An 11,187-nucleotide genomic window follows, 5' to 3' on the forward strand; every position below is an offset into this window, starting at 1 on the left:
GGGCCGGATTTCACGTGTATCTATCACGGACAGTTTACAATCTGAAATCGTGGTTCGCGGCAAACCCGCCACGAGGAAGGATTAGCGTAGAAGGGATTAAACATGCCAAGTGAAATAATTGATTATCACTAAATCCCGCAGAACCTAAGAATTTCATAATGGATGAAATTGGTAATATAGTTACCTACCTAAATAGCTTATGATTGGCGATCCGCGGTAAACCCGTCATTACCATAAGTGAAATATGGATCTTAGCCTTGTTAATTATAATTGTTTGTATATTGAACACACTTGGGTAATTATCTTAACAAGGATTAAACATATCAAACTAACTAATACAACTTACTTTAAAAATATGATATATGTCTGCAACAAACACAAATCCTACTCCGTCATCAATCACTAATTTCTGCCTCAAAGGGCTCCTCGAAAAGGACAAGCTTACGGGCTTGAACTACATGGACTGGCTTCACAACCTAAGAATTGTTCTTAGGATGGAAGGAAAGATCAGGGCGATTGAGGAACCCTTACCGGCAGAACCCGGATCGAGAGCTACTCAAGCGGCTAGGGACGAGTTTGAAAAACGGCGTTCCGAGTCTAATGAGGTAGCATGCTTGATGTTGACGACCATGTCTCCAGAGCTCCAAAAGAGCATGGAGAGCTTAGGGTCGTACGACATGCTTAACCAACTAAAGGACATGTTCCAACAACAAGCAAAGCAAGAAAGGTTTGACACCGTGAAAGCTCTCGTATCTTGCAAAATGGCAACGGGAAGTAGCGTTAGTGTCCATGTACTACAAATGAAAGGGTACATAGACCGGCTGGAGTGCCTTGGTTTTTCCATAAGTCAAGAGCTTGCAAAGGATTTTATCCTGAACTCGCTGACTAGTGCATATGAAGGATTCATTATGAACTATAATATGAACAATATGGAGAAAACAATCATGGAGCTTCATGGCATGTTGAAAACCGCTGAGGCTAACATGGCCAAAGCTAAACCCGCAACTACCGTCCTAACCATTCATGAAAGTGGGATCAAGAAGAAGAAAAACAAAGCAAAGGGCAAGAACAAGGACAAGGGTAAGGTTGGCACGTCCAACTTCAAACCTAAACCTAAGGGCATTGTTAACTCTTCTACTTCAAAGATCCCGCAAACCAAGTCTCCTGAAGAAGCAATATGCTTCCATTGTGGGGATAAAGGACATTGGAGGCGCAATTGTACTAAGTACTTGAAGGAACTTAATGAACTACGGGCTAAGGGTGTTGCTGTACCTTCAGGTTTGTTCATGATTGAACTAAACAATACTACTATTTCTAATTCCTGCGTATTGGACACAGGATGTGGTACTCACATTTGTACAAATGTGCAGGGACTCACAAGAAGTAGGAAGCTGAAGACAGGAGAGCTCAATCTAATCATGGGGAATAAGAACGTTGCCTCTGTTAACATGATTGGAGAATACAAGCTTTCTTTTGATACTGGTCTATGTATTGTTTTTATCTAATGCTTGCTACAGTGCCGAAATGGCAAGAAATATTATATCTTTTTATGGTTTATTTAATGATGGTTTTGATTTTAGTTTTGATAATGGATCAATACTTGTTCACAAAAATGGGATGTTTTATTTTAAGGCTAGTCCTTGTAAAGGCATCTTAGAAACTACAGCAAAGCTAAATGATAGTTCAATCTATAATGTTGATTCATCCAAAGATGTTTTGGATAAAATGTATCTATGGCATTATCGTTTAGGCCACATAAACAAGAAACGCATAGCCAAACTCCAGTCAAATGGAATTCTAGAATCATTTGATATAATATCGTATGATGAATGCGAATCTTGCTTATCAGGAAAAATGACAAAGGCACCTTTCACAGAAAACTGTGAACGGGCTAAGGATCTGTTGGGGTTGGTACACACTGATGTGTGCGGTCCGTTCAGATCGCCTACTAGACACAATGAACGATACTTCGTTACATTTACTGATGACTTCAGTAGATATGGTTACGTTTATTTAATTAAACAAAAGTCTGAAACTTTGGGAGTGTTCAAGGCATACCAAAATGAAGTAGAAAATCAACTGAATAAAAGAATTAAGATTCTCCGATCTGATAGAGGTGGTGAATATCTTAATGATGAATTTCGTGATCATCTAAGGGGTTGTGGGATAATATCACAATTAGCTCCTCCTAGAACACCACAACATAATGGTGTGGCTGAAAGGAGGAATCGAACATTACTTGATATGGTTCGATCCATGATGAGCCGCACAAAGCTTCCAATCAGTTTTTGGGGTTATGCCCTACAAACTGCCGCAAGGATCCCTAACCTCATCCCAACCAAGAAAGTTTCTAAAACACCTTATGAGATATGGCATTGTAAAACTGTGTCTCTCTCATATCTAAGAATCTGGGGTTGTGAGGCTTACGTTCGTCGTGAAGCTCAAGATAAACTTGAACCCAGATCTGAAAAGTGTTTATTTGTTGGTTACCCGACTGATTCTTTTGGATATTTGTTTTACAACCCTACTGAGAACAAAGTCTTTGTGTCTTTAAGGGGAGTCTTCCTTGAAAAGAATTTCATATCAAAAGGAACTAGTGGGAGCAAAATTGACCTTGAAGAAATTCAAGAATCAACCGACATGGAAACCGATATTGGAACCGATTCTCCTCAAGAGGTCGATGAGCCTGCAGTTGAAAGAGAAACTGGTCTACAGCCACCACCCATACGTAGATCTGATAGAGTGCGTCGAACACCAAAGAAATATAATTTACACATATTTGAGGGTGATGACGAAAATATAGATTCTGATGAACCCATTACCTATCAGGAAGCAATGACAGGCCCCGAATCTGTCAAATGGAAGGAGGCTCTGGACAACGAGATCCAATCCATGCATGATAATCAAGTCTGGACCTTGATTAATCATATACCAGGTACTAAAACCATTGGGTGTAAGTGGGTCTTCAAGAAGAAGACCGATATGGATTTAAAATGTACACACATTCAAAGCCAGACTGGTGGCTAAGGGTTACACGCAACAATATGGTGTAGACTATGATGAAACTTTTTCACCAGTAGCTATGTTGAAATCTATTAGAATACTTCTTGCCATAGCTGCATTTTATGACTATGAGATATGGTAAATGGATGTAAAAATAGCCTTCCTTAATGGTAAGCTAACAGAGGATGTGTTTATGACACAACCTGAGGGTTATGTACATCCTAAGTATCCTAATAGTGTGTGCAAGCTTCAAAAGTCCATTTATGGACTTAAACAAGCTTCTCGTAGCTGGAATCTTTGCTTTAATGAGAAGATCAAAGAATTTGGTTTTATTAGAGGCGAAGATGAGCCATGTGTATATGTTAGGTCTAGTGGGAGTGTTGTAGTCTTCCTTGTACTATATGTCGATGACATATTACTCATGGGAAACGATATCCCGACATTGAAAGATGTCAAAGCTTGGCTAGGGAAATGTTTCTCCATGAAAGACATAGGAGATGCATCATATATTTTGGGAATAAAGATCTATCGAGATAGGTCAAGGAGATTAATTGGGCTAAACCAAGTGCATATATAGATAAGATACTGAAGAAATTCGGTATGCATAACTCCAAGAAAGGGTGCGTTCCTATGAACCCTGGAATGATATTGAGCAAGTCTCAATGTCCTAATTCTGACTTGGAGTCAGCTACCATGAGTCGGACTCCATATGCTTCAGCTATAGGATTGATCATGTATGCGATGATATGCACTAGGCCTGACGTGTCGTATGCACTAAGCATGACTAGTTGTTATCAGGCTAATCCTGGTGAAGCTCATTGGATAGCAGTCAAGAACATTCTAAAGTATCTTAGGAGGACTAACGAGATGTTCTTGGTCTATGGTAGGAATGACGAGCTGAGCATCAAAGGATACTCTGACGCTAGTTACCAATCAGATAGAGATGATTGCTCTTCACAATCAGGATTTGTATTTATGTTGAACGGTGGAGCCATCACGTGGAGAAGTGGCAAGCAAAGTACTATTGCTGATTCTACGACAGAAGCCGAGTATATAGCGGAAAATGAAGCTGCTAAAGAGGCCATGTGGATAAAGAAATTCATCGGGGATCTGGGTGTGGTTCCTACAATCAATGATCCTGTTGAGATTTTCTGCGACAATGTGAGTGCAGTTGTCTTGGCTCAAGAACCAAGGTCACAAAAGCGCACACGGCACATACTCAGAAAGTACCATTACATCCGTCAACTTGTAGCAGAAAATGACATATTATTAAGTAGAGTAGACACGACTAAGAACTTGGCTGATCCTTTCACCAAGCCTTTGCCACAGACTAAGCATGATGCTCATAGCATGTCTATTGGCATTAGTGTCATTGATGATAAAGTTTGATTGTATTTTTTATGTTAAGTTTGAAACTTTAAACATTGGGTAATAATATATGTTGCAATTGATCTGATGATTAATATATTGAGATTATATTATACGCACGATGCGATCATTTCATTGTATATTGCCATGTTTCATTTTGCATGTTTTAACTTCCAATGAATATTATTTCATAAACTTCCACAGTCGGTCATTCTCTAAGGAAGAGAGAATTGAATTAAGGCTGCTATGAAGTGTAGTAATATAGGCTTATATGAAACTACATTCATGAGGAACTTGATAGTTGATTCAAGGTTCTGGAATTACCACACTTAGAGACATTACTTCATGGTTTTTAAGATAAAAGGTAAGCTCTAAGATGGCAACATCATTTATCCTAGAGTGGATATGTATGAGAAATCCTGACACAAACTATGTTATACTTTGACCTGTTTCTAACGTTGTGCGTAAATGCTGGTCATAAGGGAGCAGATTGGGTATATCATGGAATGTGGTGGATGTCTATATAGTTGAAGCAATTTTGTAACGACCCGGAAATTTCCGACCAAATTTAAACTCTAATCTCTATATGGTTCCGACACGATAAGCAAAAACCCTAAAGTTGACCCGCACTTTTTCGATCGTTCTATACTTATAAGATTAATATTTACATAAATTAAACCTTACCAACATGATAAGCAATCCAAATTGTTGAGACTTATGTTTTCGAAAAGAGTTTTACACAACGTTTGACCGTCTAGTTTGACCGATGATATCACGAACTATACAATATATGATAATTATACGTTTGTGTATATATATGTATATATACATATTTAACATGATCTAAGAATGTTTTAATATCTCATTTTGTATTAATAACAATAAGTTATAAGTATATTTTGAAACTACTAACTTAAGTTTTCAAAACGATAACCATACGTAACGTTATTTGACTTAAATACTTATGACCTATAATGTTTATACATATATCGTATAAGTAATGTATTTAATCACTTTTAAGGACTTAAATACATAAAACAATATAAGTATATTCACAAAAGATAGCTATATTTGAATCCTCGTTCCGTTTTCTCAAAGATTTCTACACGTATATTTAGGGTATATGTACCCGTATCATACGCAGCTTCTAGATGTATTTACTATTGGTATATACCAATAAAAATCTGCTCCTTAGCAGCCTTAAATGATTAAGAAACATGTGGAACCAACCATTTGTCAAGTAGCATGAATTATTTAGCAAGAAAACAAAGTTAGGTATTTTTTTTTTCCTTTATAACCTAAAAACGTTTTTATGCATGCACACCATTTCTTCACCCCATTTTCTTATACTTACACTTCCATTTCTCTCTCAAAATACTCTTAACTTCATACTTGATCATCTCCAAGCATTTTCCCCATCATTTAGCTTCAAAAACCTTACTTAAACACCATAAGAAAACCATACAAAAACACTTCAAGAAATCCTTCCAAGAACACAAACTTACTTCCAATCTTTCATCCAATTCCATCACCCTTTTGGTTCTAGCTTTTTACTCCTCTTTTACAGAAACCTTGTCCAAGGAACTTGAGGTAGTATCTATGTTCATAACCTTATTCGATTCATATATATATAGCTATCATATTTTGTGGTATACAATTTTAACAACAAGAACATAGTTTGAAAGTTTTCAAACTTGTTTGCAAACTAAATAGATCCTTCTAACTTAACTTTTAAAATACTTCAAGACCTGTAATATAACTTAAATATATGCTAACTTAACAAGGTATAACTTGGTTTTTCAAAGAATATCTTAAAAACTGTTTTTACGACGTCGGAGTGTAACCGGGGACTGTTTTGGGTTGGATAATTAAAAACTATCTTAAACTTTGAATTGGAGGTTTATGTTCTGGAAAAATGATTTTTACTATAAATATGTTAACACATAGAAATTTCATGATTTAATTCAAAGTATAAGTATTTTTAGAAAAATGGTCATTAAGTGTTATTTTTTTGTAACAAAAATGTTTAACTTCATAAGTTTCACTAAAGTTTCACCTATGCCGTGTGATTTTGAATACAAACCAAGGTATTTTCAGTTCATAGTCTTAAAGAGGGACTCGATCCGAGGAGATGGCAAGTTGAATCAACGAAAACGGATTTGTAACGAAGAAACTATGACCGAAACAAAATTGGTTATCCTAGACTTGTTTAACTTCGGGATTAATTGGGAAAAATTAAATAAATCACATATTTCTAAGATAACATGATATTTTATATATATGTACTTATAATTCAATTTTATATGGTTCAGGATCACCCGTAAACAACACGAGAAGATTAATCATAAGATCCCATGTTTGTACGCAACACGTCATTTGACAACACCGGTACTTTATGTACGCAACACGTCATTTGACAACACCGGTACCGTGGGTCAAGATTAATCTCGACCAATACATATACAATGGGGTTTTATTTATTTCGTTGGGGGTTTTATTTATTTCATTGCGGGTATATTAAACATCTAAAAATGAACCATTAAAATTGAATTACTAACAACGAGCTGCTAACTACGGACTAAGGAATTATTCAAAGTATTAAAAGTATAACAAGTATATATATGTGACGTTTGTTTAAAAAGAAAAGGTATTGATATATTATATATGGATAGGTTCGTGATATCAACCGGAGACCAAGTCAAATTATATATATCTTCAAGACGAAAGTGAGTATATAGTCCCACTTTTAAACTCTAAATATTTCGGGATGAGAATACATGTATTTTATGTTTTACGTTATGGACACAAGTAACTGAAAAATATATTCTACGTTGAGTTGTACCACTGGCATACTTCCCTGTAGCTTGGTAACTAATATTTACAGCGGTATTGTAAACGCGAATCCTGTTGATAGATCTATCGGGCCTGACAACCCCAACCGGACTGGACGACCAGTATTCAACGGTTGCACAGTACTTCGTTTCGTGACTACACTTGGTACAGTGTAGTAAGATTTCATATTAAAGGGAATATGCGACGTGATTAATTGTTAAGTATGGTTACCAAGTGCTCAACCACTTAGAATATTTTTATTAAAATGTTTATATATGAAATCTTGTGGTCTATATTTATATCGCTGTCGACATTAAACCTATATCTCACCAACTTTATGTTGACATTTTAAAGCATGTTATTCTCAGGTATGAATTAAGTCTTCCGCTGTGCATTATCTCGTACTAAGGATACTACTTGAGGCCATTAAGGACTTATATCATAAGGCGTTGCATTCGAATCATTGAAGTTCATAGAGACTATTATTAAGTAAATGGCGGTTTAGGTCATTTGAATATTATGAAATGTCAGGCGAATATGTCAATTATGGATGTAACTATAGATTGTCTTTTAAGAATAAATGCAACGTTTGTAAGATGTATCATATAGAGGGCAAGTACCTCGCAATGTTATCAACTATTGTAATTCGTTTGTAATCAATATGGACAACGTCCGGATGATTAGTTTCGGATCCTTTCAGTTGGTATCAGAGCGTTGGTCTTAGCGAACCAGGCCTTGCATTAGTGTGTCTAACTAGTAGTTGTTAGGATACATTAAGTGAGTCTGGACTTTGACCGTGTCTGCCTGTCAAAAGTTTTGCTTATCAATCCTAGTCGGAAATCATCTGCTTATCATTCTTAGGGAACTGCCTGCTTATCATTCTTAAGTCTAGACACGTCTTACTGCATTTAGTGCATCGATAGTGTATAGACAAAATTCATATCCTAGCGTATCTGTTACTATAGACATTGCCTGACGTATTTCAAAGATTCTCCGTAATTCATGGGATTTTGATATTATATATACATATGTAAATTATGTATTGAAGAGTACCAAACCCAACTCCTATAATCTATTCCAAACCAAAAATTCATTTCTCCGACCATACAAGATGGATTCTTCATCCAGCTCAAATTCCTCCGACTTCGATAGCTTCGCCGATATGGATTTCCATTCGAGCTCCGAGAACAGCGTTACCGGAATGGATCAACCAATTTCCCATCATCTATTCTGGATGAATTGGGGATGGGTTCGTAATATACTAAATTTCTGGAGGCAAGAAGAAGGTGATCCATTCCATCCACCAAATTGACCTCTTAACGATGAACCTGAAGCACTTACCGGCGAACCTATTCGAAACACCATTTTCTCGCTCATTTCTAGAGTATCTCGTCATGATTACATACTATCCCATATTTCAAATCTTGTTCATTCACTCGTTCCAACCGTCAATCATCCCGGTATAATAGAAGAAGTCAACGAACTCCGTGCTCGGGTAGTGGTTTTGGAGAATATGGTGCGAAGGTTACAAACACCAACAGCAGCACCAGCAGCATAATCCGTACTACCATCGTCAACGCCGACAGTACCTTTATCACCCCAATCACAACCGCGCCTTAAATCTCAACATCACAATCTGTATCTCGAATATCAACATCACACGACTCAATATCTGTACTTCGAGTATGATCTTCGTTCTATATATCGTTCTACATCGATTATCTTCGCTTTACGTATCGTATGACGATTATGTAATTTCTAAAGTCTTAGAGATTATGTAACCTAGAATTAACGATAAATCAAATGAGTTTAATATCTTATTGACTCATTAAATCTATGATTATCTCTGAAGAAAATATATATGCAAGTATATTTTCATAAAGATAGTAATTAAAAATTCCTTCGTACAAACTATTAATGATGAAAATATTTTAACGGGTGGGTAGTACCCGAGGAATATTTAGAATTCACATTAATAAGTTATATTGTACATTCTTGAATCTGATTCAACGGTTATCTATTATCTTACTTACAACCACCGATATTCGTATCCGCTCACCCCAGAATAACCATTTTCAATCAAATTTCATATTCGGATTTTGACCTACCAGAATCCAACAAGTGGCATAAAGAAGAAAACATTGGACAAAATAAAAAAAAATTGTTAGAAACACACGATTTAACTAATTAAAAATCTATTAAGGATTCCACGCTAACTGTTCCGGCTAACTCTGGACAATTAAAATGAATTAAAATGTTGATTGTAACATATGAAGCTAAACAATTCTTCAAGCTTGCCACTTGATTTTATCTTAAACCTCATTCGTAACTTGACGATTACAATTCGCATTCAAATCCTTTCATGATTCCTGAAAACACCTCGACCGAGAAGTTGAACCCGCCGCACCTTGCCTACGGAATGAAGATTTATACATACAGTTATACACCTGAAGAACTCTCGAACCCAAATTCATAATTTAACACATAACGTATTGAATCCTTTGCCATTTATTAGCAAGAACAACCCTACAATTCCTTTTCAAGAAGCTAATTTTGTCACAGCTCCACTTCGACTTTTCAGTGAGATTATTTCTATTATAATCATGATATTTATACCTTGTCCTTTCGCCGTCATTACCGGAAAACCTTTTATATCCCTCGACAACATCAACAGGTGCACCAGCAGATCGTTATCCTTTTGGCAAAATCAACAATCAGTATTTTGAAAATCTCGCGGAACTTCTTCCATCATATCTATAGTGTCTATCCCTAAGAATTTCATAATCTGAACGTGAAGTTTCTGAAAAACACCCGGGACTATGAAATAGTTCTTGAAATGCTAACGAAACAGCAAAAACTGTAAACGACTTTAACGGTCAAAAGTTTGATGACAAAGAATAGTAAGGTGGTAAAGCTGAAAAAAAAAAAAGTTTGGAACTAGAAAACGGATGAAGCAAAGTATGAAAGAGGCTGTGGATAAATCACAGGGACTGAACCTGCTCTCAAAGAATACAAACGATTCCGTACCTGCTGAAACCGTCAGTAAGAACCCTACTCTTTATTCAAAACCTTGCCCGGATGATATTTTTCATCATCATCTTATCTTAGATATTATAAGATATCTTCATATCATTCGTTATACATATTTTTCATATTTCTGGAGATATTTTTACAACTATTCCTATCTGCGATCATTTATCTCTCCGTAACATCTGCGTTACAATATAAAAGAAACTGTGTTAATTTCTAAATTCTGAAACCTCCGAGATTAAAATATAAATGATTTGAAGTAGTGTTGGGAACTGATGCATGAATTAGTATAATATAATGAAACTTGATCAACTTCATTATATTACAGTAAGTCATGTTAAGTTTCTAATGGAATGTGATGATTCACAGTACCGTCATCATGTGCCATGTTACACGGCTCTTACATTCTATCAAGTCTCCAAACATATTAGAACGTATCACCTTGATAGTTCTATTTTTCCGGAATATTCGAGTAATTTAACGAATCAAGATCGTGCCATTACAATTTCATTCTAAAACCAATAGCTAGGTTCATTCCAAATTTCCTACCTACGAATTTCAGACCATTGTTCGATTGGCTCGAGGACAGGAAGAAGAAACGAAGGGACAAAACCTCAGAATAGAAATAGGAACATAAACCACAGCAAATAAGAGAGAGCATTAACTGTGGATGACAATGATTTTAAGGGACGGGAGTAGGAACATCGAAATATAAGGGAAGGTATAAAACCTAACAACAACCCCGAAACTACAAACCGTGCATATCAATACGTATTGCAACGTAAAGGCACGGGAGAATTAAAAACATTATAATTCCAAGGAAAGGATAAAAGAGAATAGATTCTTCTGGTGATAGATGAAAAAGAAGAATGAAAGATATGAAAGTTAGAAATATAACAAGGATTAGAATGGGATGGAGCATATTAGCGAATGTCTTAAAGTAGGAACTAAAGA

The sequence above is a fragment of the Rutidosis leptorrhynchoides genome, chromosome 1 (genome assembly GCF_046630445.1).
Source record: "Rutidosis leptorrhynchoides isolate AG116_Rl617_1_P2 chromosome 1, CSIRO_AGI_Rlap_v1, whole genome shotgun sequence".
In the NCBI taxonomy this organism is placed as follows: domain Eukaryota; kingdom Viridiplantae; phylum Streptophyta; class Magnoliopsida; order Asterales; family Asteraceae; genus Rutidosis; species Rutidosis leptorrhynchoides.